A 15,383-nucleotide genomic window follows, 5' to 3' on the forward strand; every position below is an offset into this window, starting at 1 on the left:
TTGTATCTTCTAAGTAGTTTGGCCAATGCTTGTAATTTCTGCTTCTTTTCATCTAATTGCTCTATTGCTTCTTGTTGTGAGATTTTACCTAACCTATTTCGTTTTTTGTCTGATATTTCATTTCTTATAAATTGTGTTAGCTGTCCGATGTGTTTTCTCAGTTTTTCTATTCTGATCTGTAGCCTGTGTTGCCATGCTGGTTTTGTGGGTTTCTTCTGTGTATTGGTTTGTTCTGATCTCTGCCTAGTGTGTATATTTAGTGTAGTGAGTGCTCCTATATAAACCAGTAGTTGTAACTCTTCCATAGTTGTATTTTCATTTATTTTGTTGTGTATGATTTTGTTGATAGTTTTTATTGTTGTTTCGACTTGTGGGTTATTTGGCGGTCTATGCAAGAATGGTCTGATGTCTGTATTTGTGTCTTTGTATTCTATATATGTCAGCTGAAATTTCTCTTCTATATCTAACACGTGTGTCTCTTTGTGTTCTATTTGTGCTTGTTCTGGTGGCTGTCTTAAGATTTCGTTTTCCTCTGATTGTTTAATTGATGCGTGTTGGTCTTTGTTTGTTTGCTCTGGCTTTTGTTGAAGTTTGGAGAACAAACCTTCACCAAGGAGTCAAAAAGTATATTGCTCCCTCCTACGAATATCTCGCGAAGAGACCATGAGGATAAAATCAGAGAGATTAGAGCCCACACAGAGGCATACTGACAATCTTTCTTTCCACGAACAATAAGAGACTGGAATGGAAGGGAGAACCCGATAGAGGTACTCAAGGTACCCCCCGCCACACACAATCAGGTGTCTTGCAGAGTATGGATGTAGATGTAGATATTACTATATAACTAATTCCTTGAATATAATAGAGGGAAACATTCCACGTGGGAAAAATATATTTAAAAACAAAGATGATGTGACTTACCAAACGAAAGCGCTGGCACGTCGATAGACACACAAACAAACACAAACATGCACACAAAATTCTTGCTTTCGCAACCAGGGGTTGCTTCGTCAGGAAAGAGGGAAGGAGAGGGAAAGACGAAAGGATGTGGGTTTTAAGGGAGAGGGTAAGGAGTCATTCCAATCCCAGGAGCGGAAAGATTTACCTTAGGGGGAAAAAAAGGACAGGCACACACTCGTGCGCACACACACACACACACATATCCATCCGCACATACACAGTCACAAAACTGTGAGACTGTGTATGTGCGGGTGGATATATATATGTGTGTGTGTGTGTGTGTGTGTGTGTGTGTGTGTGTGTGTGTGTGTGCGCACGCGCGCGCGAGTGTATACCCCTTTTTTCCCCCTAAGGTAAGTCTTTCCGCTCCCGGGATTGGAATGACTCCTTACCCTCTCCCTTAAAACCCACATCCTTTCGTCTTTCCCTCTCCTTCCCTCTTTCCCGACGAAGCGACCGCTGGTTGCGAAATCTAGAATTTTGTGTGCATGTTTGTGTTTGTTTGTGTGTCTATCGACGTGCCAGCGCTTTCGTTTGGTACGTCACATCATCTTTGTTTTTAAATATAACTAATTCCTTGATGTGATAACAATCCATTTTTATATTTCAAGAAGAAAACTTAAGTTCACATTGTCATAAACAAGGGTATTTCATATAAGGAGGTAAAAAGCTAATAATTATAGTGGAAAACTAGTTGAAATGGAATTGTTGAAATTTACATCACATAAAGAACTTAAACTTTAGGATTAAAGACCACTCGATGAAAAGCAGACAGGCACAGACAAAAGAAAGAACACTTGCAGACTTTTGTAGTTATCCATTGAAGAGTTAGAGTATAACACACACACACACACACACACACACACACAAAATAGACTAATGGTGCCAATGCTGTTTTGCGGCAGATGCAGTGGTTGTGATGGGGGTAGAGCATGCTGGGTGCTTGGATTGGGCCTTGGTCTGCCACAGGGATATAATCCCTGTGTCATGGGGTTGGGAGTTAGGGTTGGCATAGGGATGGGCTAGGCTGTTCTGTAGTTTGGGTGAGCGACAGAACACCACTTTAGGAGGGATGGGAAGGATCTCTGGTAGGATGTCCCTCATTTCAGAGCAGGATGAGATATAATCATAGCCCTGGCGATGGATATGGTTCCATTGTTCCAGCCAGGGTGATGCAGGTTCACAAGGGAAGTGCTGCTTTGTAACTGACTTGTAGGGATTGTGGTAGGATTGGGGATGTGTGAGGCAATGGCACAGTAAATATGTTTGTGGACTAGGTTTGGGGATGGGGGTTGTATCATGTGTCTGTGAAAACCGTTGTGAAGGCTTCAGCATGTTGAGCAAGGGGGTTCTCACCACTGCAGATATGTCATCCTTGGGTGGCTACGCAGCATGCGAGAGATTTTTTCTTGTGAAAGGGATAACAGCTGTTGAAATACAAGTATCGTTGGTGGTTAGTCAGTTTAATGTGGACAGAAGTGTGGATGGAGCCATCAGAGAGGTGGATGTCAGCATGCAGGAAGGGTACACGTTTGGTAGAGAAGGACCAGGTGAAACGTAGGGGAGGAAAAGGCGTTAAGGTTGTGAAGGAATGTAGATAAGTTTCAACCCCACCCCCACCCCACTGAACCTAGTCAATAAACAGATTTCCTGTGCCGTATCCTCACACACCCTCAATCCTTCCACCACCCCAAAAATCAGTTACAAAGAACCGCCCCCTTTGTCATCCAGTATCACCTTGGACTGGAACAACTGAAATATACCTTTCCCCGGAGCTTTGATTATCTCTCATCCTGCGCTGAAATGAGGGACATTCTATCCAAGATCTTTCCTACCCCTCCTAAAGTAGTGTTCTGTCACCTATCCACCCTACACAACATGCTAGTCCATCCCTATGCCACTCCCAACCACTTGACACAGGGATTATATCCGTGTAGCAGACAAAGCTGCAAAACCTGCCCAATCCATCCACCCTGCACCACCTCCTCCAGTCCTGTCACAGGCATTTCCTACCCCATCAGAAGCCAGGCAACCTGTGAAAGCAGCCATTACTCTGCTGCAAACGCAGGACAATCCTTTATGTCAGTATGACTACCAAGCAATAGTTGCAGATGAGTCATCTTGAAAACACATCATCCAGTCCCATAATCATCCTGGCCTCATTATTTGGTAACCCACTGCCCCTGCACACTTCAACTAACATGCCCCAAGGGGCTCAGAATTCTTCCATGAGTTTGTGCATGGTGCTCACAGGGCCCCAAGTTACTGCAAACCATTCTTCCTTCCTGGGCTGCAGTTCCTTCCCAGTGTCCTTTCACTGCCTTCTCTCCTTCCCCGCTGCCACCTCCTCCCCCTTCCTCGATTATCTTATTTACGTCGACCTGGCTATCCATCTGGTTTCCTGTATTCCTTGCAGTTTTGTTTCCCTCGCTTTTTCTCTTTCATCCTTTTTGGCGTTATTGGTCCCTCTTTGTGGTTTGACCCCACTTCTAAATTTTCTTATATGAATGTGTAGTGTCTGTTCTTTTGAAGCAACAGACACCACACAGATCCCACAGCTGTGAACACTATATGTAATTGGAAGGGGACATTAAGTGGAATCAGCGGCATCAAGCGAAAATGTGTACTGGATCGGTATTTGAGCCCGGGATCTCCTGCTTGCTAGGGAGGTGCGATAACCATTGCGACATCCAGGGCACAGCATTATCGCAACTGCGTGAACTACTTTGGTACGTCTCACGGCCAATCCACACTCCCGCCAAGCGGTAACTATCTGCAGTCCCTGTCAATTATACTCCCGTCGCTACTCAGTTTCCCACAGGAAGTCAGATGTATTTCGTGCATTCACACTGAAGAAAGTGGATCCATTGCCCGTCCAGACTTACGTGAATGCGTAGTGTTTGTTCCTTCAAAAGAACACACACCACGTAGCTACTGCAACTGTGAACACTATTTGTAAATGGAAGGGCGGTCACTGTTGTCAGCTACACAGGGACATTAAGATGATTCCACTTAATGTCCCACTGCAGCTGACTGCAGTTATCCTTCTTCCATTTACATCTAAATTTTCTGTTTGCAGTGTGAGCCATTTGGGGAAGAACTCCCTCCTTAGTGTCTATGGCATGGATTCCTCTGCCCACTTCCCTCCTCTCTTCCCTCCCTGCCGTAGCCCCCCTCCACTTCGATCACCAGCACGTCTAGCCAGCGCGTGTGGTGGGACTGTTATGTACCCATCTGACTGACCCCCTTGACAACACAGGACACATTTCTGATGCCTGAGCTGTTGCCTCCTCATATGTGCCTAGTAGTGGTTGCTTGTTATTCTGGAGAATCAGAACTCACTGCTGTGGCCACAATACCAGATGCTTCTTGTCATGGCTGGGTGGCGTCCATGGGGAGAGCCCCTGATCGAAGTGAGTGGTATCGAGGTGAATACTTTGCACAAGAGGCATATCGAGCTCCAAAAACCTGGCCGTTCTCCTATGGCCGTGTCTTAAAGTAGTAATGTATCATTGAATGCTGCTTCTTATGATTCTGCCACCGTCCCTTCCCTGGCCACACCCTGGGAGGAGGTCCAGGCTCGCCGGCTTGGACTGAAACACCTTCCCTGCTACTGGGTCTGCACTAGGATGGACAGGGACACATTCACCCCCACAAATCCGCTATTTTTTGTGGAAAATGCAGTTGGGTTCCCTGTCGATCAAAGGTTCTTCTTCCACCCAATCTGCAGCTATTCTTGCTTGTGATCATCTTGGCAATGTCCCGCTGTCTGTTACACATCACCAGTCTCTGAATATGGTCCAGGGAGTCCTTTTCCATAGGGGCCTCATCCTTCAAACTGATGAGGAACTGCAGGCTAATCTGGAACAATGGTGTGTTCATTTTGTTTAACATGTGCAGAAAGCTCGTAAAAATGCCCACACCAATATCGCCGCCTTTATTCTGGCTTTTTGGGGAGATACCCTCTCAAGAGGTCAAGGTTATGAGAGATTGGTGTGACGTGAGCCTGTATAGCCTGCCACCCACGAGTTGCTTTTGGTTCTTGGGTTTCAGGCACATGCCTTCCCAATGTACAGCAGACCCTCTATGTGGTGGCTGTGGCCACCCACTTCATGGGGGGGAGCCCCTGTGTTCTGCTACCTGTGTCCGTAAATTGTCGTGACCATCACACTTCGTCCTCACTAGATTGCCCAGCTTACAAGAAAGAAAGGAAGATACAAGACTATAAGTTCCTGGATCGACGATGTGTTGATGTCTTCAATTTTTGCCTCTGTTATATCCTTTCGCCCTCTTATGTGTCTCTTATCAGAGTCCTGCCCCCTCTGCTTGGCCCCTCCCCTGTGGTTCTCACGCTCTGCCTTCTGGGTGCCACTCCACCTCCTCGGTCATAGAAGTGCTTCCCTTCTTCAGCACCCAAGAGTGACGGGTGTCCCTCCCGTGACCCCTCCTATCAGCATCAGCTACCACAACTCGGCTACAGGACATACAGTCTGTGTGCCCCAAGGTTGCGTCCTCTTTCTCAGTTCTGGATCTTTCAAATCGTGCTCTCCCTCTGTGCTCTGCCCTCCTCAACCTATGAAAGAGAAGAAGAGAAAACATAAATACCAGGACAAGGCCCCCTCCTACAATGTCTCCTGTAGGTGTCATCTCCCCCGCTCACAACCTGAGTCTGACATCAAATTTATGTGACGTGACTGGCTCCAGCCCATTCAACTCCCATTTCGATACCCGCTCAGTGAGGAACTGTAACGAATACTACCTTCACCTCCCAGAGTTGCAATCCCGTATTGCCTTTCACTCATCAGCTTGTGTTGTTCTTGAGGAATCTCATTTTACTAATGCTCACTTACTGTCCCTTACTGAGTTCTGTGCTTTCTGTCAGAACCAGGTTGGCCCATTGAGGGCTTCTGAGGGTGTCTGCATGTTGGTCTGTATGGATATTGTTAGTACATGGGTCTCATTCATACCACATTGGAAGCGGTTGCCGTTTGGGTCCACTTGGACTCTGCCATCACAGTTTGCAATCTCTATCTTGCTCCCTGCCAGGCCACCTATATCTGCTGCCCTAAATGCTCTCCGGCAACTCACCCCTCCCTTCCTCCTCCTTGGGATTTTAGTGCCTATCACCCTTTGTGGGGCAGTGCTTCTTCATCTAGTCAGGGGTTCCTCCTCGACCAGTTTCTTGCAGACCATGACCTGTGTCATCTTCATGATGGTTCCCCTACTCTTTTAGTGCTGCATGTGGCACCTCTGCCACTGATTTCCTCTCTTCCCCTCTCCTCCTTCGTTCCTGGCCGCCACATGATGACCTCTGTGTAGTGACCATTTCCCGTTGGTTCTCTCATTCCCTCCCCACCTCCTGATGACCAGGTTTCCTTGCTGAGATTTCTGTCATTGTCCTACTTACAAACATACACACATAAGTATACATAACAATATCCAAATTGAAGGAAAATTGCAATATATGAAAAAAAATTACACTTTATAAAATATGGAGCAACTTGTACAGTACATGACATATGAACACTTTCTTACCTCTGTCACAACCAAATTAACTCAATGTAGAAATACATAGCATTTTGTATATAATATTTAAACATTTTGTCAAAAACCAATATTGTCAATACTGCACAAAATGCTGGTGCTGCAATCTGCATTCAAGTTGATTCAGAACTACACGTGATGAGACCTTTCAATGCTTAGATAATATTTTTTTGTATTAGAACCCCTTTTCTTCCACCAACTTTGAGGACTCTTTGCTCGGAGAATAAGTACGGCATGTTGCTGTGGGGATATCAATTTCACACAGAATATGAGAGAAAGAAACATCACAAATATCATTATCAGGCCAATAGGAGGACGGTGATGCATGACCTTACTGTAACATATCCTTCACAAATAACCTTCTCAACAATTCCCAAATACCAAGAAGAGTCTCATGCACATGCAGTATAGCAGTTGGGCTGCACAGTGCATTCTGGCCTTAGTGGCAGAAGTGCATCTGAGAAATCATCCACAATACTAAAATCTGTATCACAGCTCAGCCTTTTTGCTCCAATCTCGGTTGGTGATATTGGTACAATGTGATGCATAGATCGTGTTCCAGCAATTGTTTTTGCACTTGGGAAGTGCTGAGAAAGATAATGTCTTGCTTGTACCATTTCATTTTTTGAAACAAAGAGAATTGAAATGCCTTGCAGGTTCTCGTGACAGAATTCAAATACCTGTGAAGCTGTAAGTATTTGATCTTTATAAACTCTTTGCAAACTTGTTTTTGTGACAAGTCTTTCAACACTGCCACCAGTACAATCACAGGGAGATTTGCCATGGCGGGTAGCAAAAAATGACCCACTGCACTTTACGTTGAAGTTGTGTTCGTGGTAGCAGATATTTCTGAAATCCTTACCATTTTTGTATTGTGTAGTACAACCATCAGTGAAATATTCAACATACACAAGATGAATTTCAGGGAATTCACACTTAAAAAAATTCAATACAGTTTCTGAGGCTGGTAAACCAAGGCAACATCATGTTCTAGGTCATCAGAAACAATACAAATACTTTTTGCATGCAACTGTTTGTCCTTTTTGTAATATACGTGGACAGTGTGAAGAGTGCAGCTGCCATTGATCCAATGGTACCCCTGTACTTCATCTTTAACAACAAAATTGTGAGTTTCACTGAAATCCATTAAAGTTAACACTGATCCTTCTTCATTTTCATATAATCAGACTGTGATTGAGAAATAAGAGTGTGGAGTAATTTTTCAATTTTCTTAGTTTGTCGCAGGATTCTGATAGAGAAGTGATGTGAACAGTTAGTCATTCTATGAGTTGATACCCATTGACTGTATTGAACCATCTCATCAGGAGCATAGTCTTCTATTTCATTTTCTAGGTGAGTTTGAAGCAATGAACTGGTGGGGCATTTTTCACACAGATGAAGCATAAAGACTGTTATTTATATCACATGTTATTATTTTAATTAGATCTTGGTATGTTTCCTAATAGAAATGGAATTTAGAAGCAATTTAACATTTTGGTGGTAAATGCACACACATACGGTATGTGTTCCTGATGATCCTGCAAGCATACATTGTTTTGGTCGAAGAGAAGCAAATTTTGAGAATCATACTTTGCTTTCAGGATAGTTTTTTTTAAATAGAGAGAATACAGCAAATTTTCTTATGTAGAGAGAATCTGTGCAGGTACTTGTCTTTGTGTTTAACACACACACACACACACACACACACACACACACACGAAACACTTAAATCACAGTATGAATGACCATTGCTTCGCCATAATAAAAGCTCTTATTCTTCCCTAGTCAGTTCATTCACACAAGTTAGGGCATTATCACATATATCTTGCAGATACTGTCCAAGAAAAGACTGCCTACTTGTACTTTCCATGATGCTTCAGTCATAATACCAATATTTGTCGTAAATAATTCAAAAGATGATTGGTGTAACCTAAAAAGTAATTAATTAATGAAAAATCATTCTATCCCATTGTTTCATTACAAAAGTATTTCACATTATTATTGTAACATTAGGGGACTTACTTTTGTTTTGGAATGAATAGTTAAAAACTGCAACAATTGAATTTTTAACCAATAATTGTCTCTGTGTACAGCTCGGTACAAGAGCTCAGAACTGCATGTTCAGTGGACACGTGACACAAAATCAAAGGAACTGGATGATGCAATACATATAGTGGCAGCAAAACGGTGTTCTCAGATATGATTTGTTCCCAGGGAAATCCAGCGTAGCCAACTCCAGCAATTTAGTGGTGACATGGTAGTCATCAATTAGCAACTTAAGTGTTTCTTTTACAGTAATGTTGTTTTTTACACTTCGCATTATTTCTACAAACTGATTCGTTTTGCATGACATAATGGAATATGTAGTGTGTTCATGGTGTTTGTAAATTTTTCAAAAGTATCTGTGAGGAGGCAATACCTTTAAAAAAAAAGCTGTAATGTCCATGCATGGATTTTGTTTAAAAGAAATTATTTACAATTTTTTCTGAGATGTAGATGATGGATATGTACTACAGGAAACATGACTATAAAAATATAAATATTCCTCCTTAACCCTTTAACTGCTCTGGACATGTTAATGCGTGTGCCTTTGTACCTGTCCGTGTGTGCTCTGAATGTGTTTACACGCGCCGCCAGTCCTTCTATCTGGTACTGTGAACGTGTCTACGCGTAGGCATGTTCAGAGTACCAGGTAGGAGGACTGGTGGCGTGCATAAACGCGTCCAGAGCAGTTAAAGGCTTAACTAAAAAAAGTATCAAGTTTCCACTGCAAAAACTGTACAAACTATTGCATTTTTAAATTATAAAGGAGCTCGTTTATGAAAGCTTGAATTCCTGAATCTATACAACTTCTTTTTGTGATAAGTGAAAAAGTAATTTACCTACAACATTTACATTTTGAAAATGTGAATATATCTAGGTAAACTTCTGCTACCCAAAATTTCAAGGATTTGCTTGTCAATGGGTGTCATTTCCTAAAAGTTCTGGATGATTTGATGGGGAATGACCCCTATGCAATATTGGGACATGCGTTACCATGAAGTAACAGCACCCTTTGTCACACACCATTAGACAACAGTGGTTTTTGACGGACATGCTGCTTCATAAATATTCTTCATTCTCCGATGTGATGTCTACCGGTATGTATTTACTGGTATGTGTTTTTCCGTTGCTAAGAAAAGAACACCACCACGTTGATCCTGTTTGGACGCATTGGGTAATAATGTCGCCATTGTTTACCTTGCTGCATTTACTGCACAAATGTCAGAAAGGCACGAATGCCACACTAACACCTTGCCAACAAATTGGTACTTATATGTCCGCATCAGACTCACCACACACAATTCAACAAAAACTGACATTTTGATTACACAGAATGGGCATATGATTAGTGAGTCTGGACAATTTAAATCTGTAGGTATTCAGATAGATGGTAAGTTGTCATGGAAAGCCCGTGGGTAGGATTTTGTTCAAAAATTGAATGCTACTACTGATGAAGTTCAACCATTAAAGATGTTTTAGAACATGTGACTGTTTATTCAATGTAAACACACAGAACTGGAACCAATCACTGTTTTGCAATAGTTATTTATTCATTCCATGCACCAGTTTTCAAGGCTTTTCAGGCTCATCTTCAGATGGTTTTCAGAAGTTGCATAGCTATTTCAAGCATAATGCTGGATGCTGGTTTGCAACAGTATGGGCCGCTTTTGTTGTTAGTATCCATCTGTTTGCTTCCATTGTGATGACCAGTTGGTACCACAACACTCACTTTCCCACAATATGTATGCACATGCTAGATGCTGGCAAGGTTTCATTATCACAGTGTATATGCGCAATATTGTGTAAAATTGAGTGATGTGGGATGAACTGGCCATCACAATGGAAGCAGTCAAATAGATACTAACAACAAAAGCTGCCCATACTGTTGCAAACTAGCGCCCAGCATTATGCTTGAAATAGTTATGTGACTTCTGGAAAACCATCTGAAGATGAGCCTCAAAAGTTTTGGAAACCAGTTCATGGAATGAATAAATAAATATTTCAAAAAAGTGACTGGTTGCAGTTTTATGTATTTACTTTTAATGCTGCTATATTCTCCATTAGAACAGTATCTGAAGTAAGTGATAGCCCAACATGAAAATTAGTCTACGTTGCTTATTTCCATTCACTTGTGACCTATGACATTGTATTGTAGAGTATTTTTGGCTTAGAAAAGAGAGTTCAATCAATATGTTGTGTAAGATTGAGAATCTCTTGTCGACCCTGTTCAGGAGCCTTGAAACTTTGACATTGGCATCTCAATATATACACTCATCATAAAAAGTTAAGCATATTTGCAAATTACCTACCAATAATCACTATGAGCATTACTTTTGTGTTTATGTAGGAAGGTGGTTGTGTAAATGTTGTGAACTCATTTGTCGTTGCCACTTTCCCTCATGGGCGTTCCTTTTATGTGTATGTATGAAGGTGGTTGTGTACATAATGTGAACTCATTTGTCGTTGCCACTTTGCCTCATCAGGAGCAGTGCAATCACGGCTTGTAAACAAATACAGTACACCAGAGCTATGAATGCACAGTTGTCCGTGTGCTTCTTAATGCAGCAGAATGCCTCAGCACAGGCTCTCCATGGCAGACTGTATCAAAATTGTCACATAGGTGGGATTAAACACAAGACAAGTTGACATTGTGAATATTGTTCATGTTAATCAAAGTGTTGTCTCCAGACTGTGGAAAAGTTCCAGGAAATGGATTCAATAGTGGATCGACATCGCGAAGACCGTCCACGCAAAACTACAGCAGCTCAGGACCGGTATGTAATGATATCTGCACAGAGACACCCTATAAGGAGAGTGACTACTCCGTGTCATGAGCTTCAAGAAGCCACGGGGGTTACCGCAAGGACCCAATCTGTGCACAACAGACTTTATGATAGGGGTTCGTACAGCTGAAGACCTCTCAAGACTCTAGCACTTCGTCCACATCACAGGGGTGCTTGCGTAAGAGGGGCTAGAGCACGTGAACCTTGGATACGACTCCAATGGACCAAAATGCTGTTAACAGGTGAATTGCAAATAGGCTTGCATCCTGACAACAACTCTATTTGCATATGGAGGCGAAAAGGGGAATATAGACATCTCTAAATGACTGTGGAATGTCACCAACAATCCGGTGGCTCAATTTTATTATGGCCAGGTATCGTGTAGGGCCACCGCACACCATTCATTCCAATTGAAGGCAACATGACTACTGCAGTGTATGAAAACAACATTCTACAACCCATAGTCAGTTGTTTTGCAGAGACTTCACAGTGTGTGTTGGTATCTGACAGGATGTGAGATCTGAGGAATGGATTGGTTAGCATGCTCCCCTGATACAACTGCATAGAGCATACATGGAGCGTGCTCAAAAGAGCGATTTCTAGTCGTCAGTATCCTCCATTGATGACTGAAGCTCTCAGGAATGCTGCCATTGAGGAGTGGGACAAACGTCCCAAGAGGCCTGCAATGATTTGGTACTGAGCGCGCCCTGTCCCATTCAAGAGTGCCTGAGGGTTCGTTGAGGACCTACGCATTACTGAACAGTGTGCTATACAAACCATTTAATGTTTTTTGATGTTGGAGGTCATTGCAACTTTTTTTCCCAAATGTTCCTTTTTCATTTCATAATTGGTTCCAAGAGAATGTATAGCTTTCATTTGCATAATACTCCGTGACATCAAAAAATACAGTATAAGATATCTATCTTATTTTGAGATGCGAGAACCAATTATGTGCTTAACTTTTTTTAACGGGTGTATATTTTCTTTAGTGTCGTTTGTTGTTAACAATATGAGCGTATTCCGAGAATTAGCAACTAGTAGGCAGAAATCGAATCTGCATTTGTATTGCGCCTTGACTCTTGTACAGAAAGGCATGCAGTATTCTGCTGCATTCATTTTCAGTAAGCTGCCACAAGAATTAAAAAACCGTAACAGTAATCTTTGCACTGTCAAGTCTAAACTGGAGACTTTCCTCATGGCTCGCTCTTTTCAATTTTTCAGGGAGTTCCTGGAAAACAATTAAGTTAATTCTGTATTATATTGTTGATTATGCTAGTATATACTCGCAGCTTGTCATCTGCATGGGATTTGTGTGTATTTTATTTTTTGTGTTATTACTTTTCTGAAGTCAATTTCATATACTGACTTCATTCCATGACCATGGAGATTTGCTACTTAATATGGTCCTACGTAGTACATGTAAAATACATTATAAATAAATAAATAAATAAAACAAAGAAGATGAGCTCAATACCAGGGATGAATTTCAGGCTGAACTGAAAGAAACTTTTGGTGACAATCAACAGAATGTTACAACAACAGAAGAATTCATCAAGTGGTACAAGCACATCAAGGAAAAGCAATAGAAAGGAAGAGGGTTGATTCCTGAAAGTAGTCCCTGTGGAAGTTAAAGAAGAACACCATGATCTCACTACTCTCATATACCAGATTGTAAGAGAAGAGAGACAGCATTTTGTGGCAGCCAGAACTGTCAGAGCAAGTACACTCAAGAATTGGTGACCAGTAATGTAGACCCCATACATCAGGAGGTAATAGAAAATGTTGAAGGAGAAGTGTATTGTTCTTTGACACTAATCTCCACCACCTGTGGGATGTGCCATGAAAAATGGACTTGGACTTATGTTGCTGTTGTCAGATGATAACCCAGCATCCAACTAACACAGGTACAACCAACTAATCCACCATGTAAAATGCCCTGCAGAAGAACAGACATTTGAGGGTGGAGGACAACAAACAGTTTGTTTTCACTGTTGGTGGCGTGGATACTTTGTACGCTACTGCAGCGGAAGAAGACTATTAGATGACTATTATGCCACAAGACATCAGCAATCACAACAGTGCTATTCGTACCAGTCAACTGCAAACGATTACAGTCGATCTGTGGACCGAAGCTAATCACTGTATCCACAATGGGTCACTTCCCAACACGCCATAGGCATTTCCTGTCACTGTACGGAGGTACTGGCCACTCGGCTAACCACCGAAAGGCTGCCACAGATGAAAATCGTCTGCGGACAACAGTTATCGAGATGTCAGGAAAACTCACTGACATCATTCACGGCCGACTGCGTGCTAGTGAACTCTGGGGCTTCTTTTTCTGTTATGTCAAATGCTTATTGCTAGCTAAAGAATACTGCATTCTGTGATATGAAAATAATTGTGTGGAAGTCACAAAAAGGAAATATGTGTAGCTGACAGGAACACGTATTGCAGGAATAACTATCGATAACAGAACACAGCCTTTAAAATTTGTCATTTAAACAGAACAAAGTCACGATATTATTTTCAGGGGAAACTTGCTGCAGGCATCACAGTGTCGAAGATCAGAGCTCCAGACTGATAAAGCTATTTCAACAACCACAGATAACAAAGATTGCTTCCGGGCATTTGTTCGCCACCGAAGTCGTCGTTACCCCTTCCTCGACGTCGAGACATCTCCCGAAAGAAATCTACAAACCGGTAGTGACAATAAGCATTCTAGATGGGCGAGGAGTGTCACGAGCAGCCACAACTCGTCCCTAAAGGTACATGCTCAGAGATAGCCGAACCAGTCCAGGAGGGTCAGCTTAGTGACACCGGTGAAGAAACGTGCTCTACTACCACTACAGACGACACAGGGAAGGAAGCTAGTATCAAACTGCCGATAGGACCTGACGTCACCGAGGGACAGTGTCAGTTTTGGTCCTTCTGCATCAGTTTTCGGACGCTTTCAAATCCCGAGTGAAGAGCAGCCAGGGAAGCAGCCTATGGTAAAACACCGTATCGACACTAAGGATAATTCACCGATTGGCCAACACTCGTATAAAGTTTCTCTGGTAGAATGACGGATGATCCCGGAGGAAGTGGAGATGATGCTGCGAGGTAACATCATTGAATGTTTAGTGTGTCCTCGGTCCTCTTCGATGGTCTTCTCTGACAGTCCTTGTGAAGAGCAAAGATGGCACATGGCATTTCTGTGTCAGATCTCGGGTACTGAACAATATCACAAAGGAAGATGTCTGTCCGTTGCTGTGTGTCGATGACACCCTGGACTTCTTCGACGGAGCAAAGTATTTCTCAGTTACGGACGTGCTGACAGAACATTAGAAAATCGAGGCTGACCGGGAAAATACTGCACGCCTTCCACACGCGAATGGCCTCGCAGTACACTTTAGTAACAGGTTGGCAGGTACGGTCTCGATGTACGTCAACACGGAACAGAGAGAGTGGGATCGGTACTGCCTGTAGTGACATTCGCACACGACTGAGCGAAGCGAGAAACTGAAAGCTTCTCACTTTTCTTTCTGTTCTGTGGTTGCGAGGCCAAAATGACTATGGATACCCTATTCCTGTTTCGGCTGGACGATACTCGGGATGAATAAATGAAACGCATTACAAAGACCGAAGGAGCAAAGCAGCTGGCTCGAATATAAACCCTGTATGCCCAGATTAAATACCGAATGCACTCTTAACGCCGAGCACCGACCGGTGAAGTACAGCCGAGGGGAGTCGGTACGGAGTTTTATACCTGTGCGGATAGTGAGACTATTGAAAATGTTACTGTAGTCCTAGTTTGGGTCTCGTCGTATCCTTAATCGTGTGTCGCATAATAACGTATGACATTGAGAACTGTAACCCTTTGTCACGAAGACGAAAGCACGAGTCCTCTGTGTGAAGCCCTGGTACACTCCAGAGACACACACTGACGGTGGGAGGTTCGAGAAAACTGAAGACCGACTCGAGGATCCTGGAGCTTTGAAGGGAGGAGCTACTTTCGATGCTCGTACTAGTGAAGGGGATATAATGACGTGACCACAACGTGAGAATCCACCA

At 42.8% G+C, this 15,383-nt stretch overlaps 1 protein-coding gene across 2 annotated transcripts in view; it reads left to right on the forward strand.

Annotated features, from left to right (window-relative positions):
- Window positions 1–15,383, forward strand: part of LOC126470702 (heat shock 70 kDa protein 14-like) — a 204,126-nt gene that overhangs the window by 178,636 nt on the left and 10,107 nt on the right. The window lies entirely within an intron of this gene.

The sequence above is a fragment of the Schistocerca serialis genome, chromosome 3 (assembly GCF_023864345.2).
Source record: "Schistocerca serialis cubense isolate TAMUIC-IGC-003099 chromosome 3, iqSchSeri2.2, whole genome shotgun sequence".
In the NCBI taxonomy this organism is placed as follows: Eukaryota; Metazoa; Arthropoda; class Insecta; order Orthoptera; family Acrididae; genus Schistocerca; species Schistocerca serialis.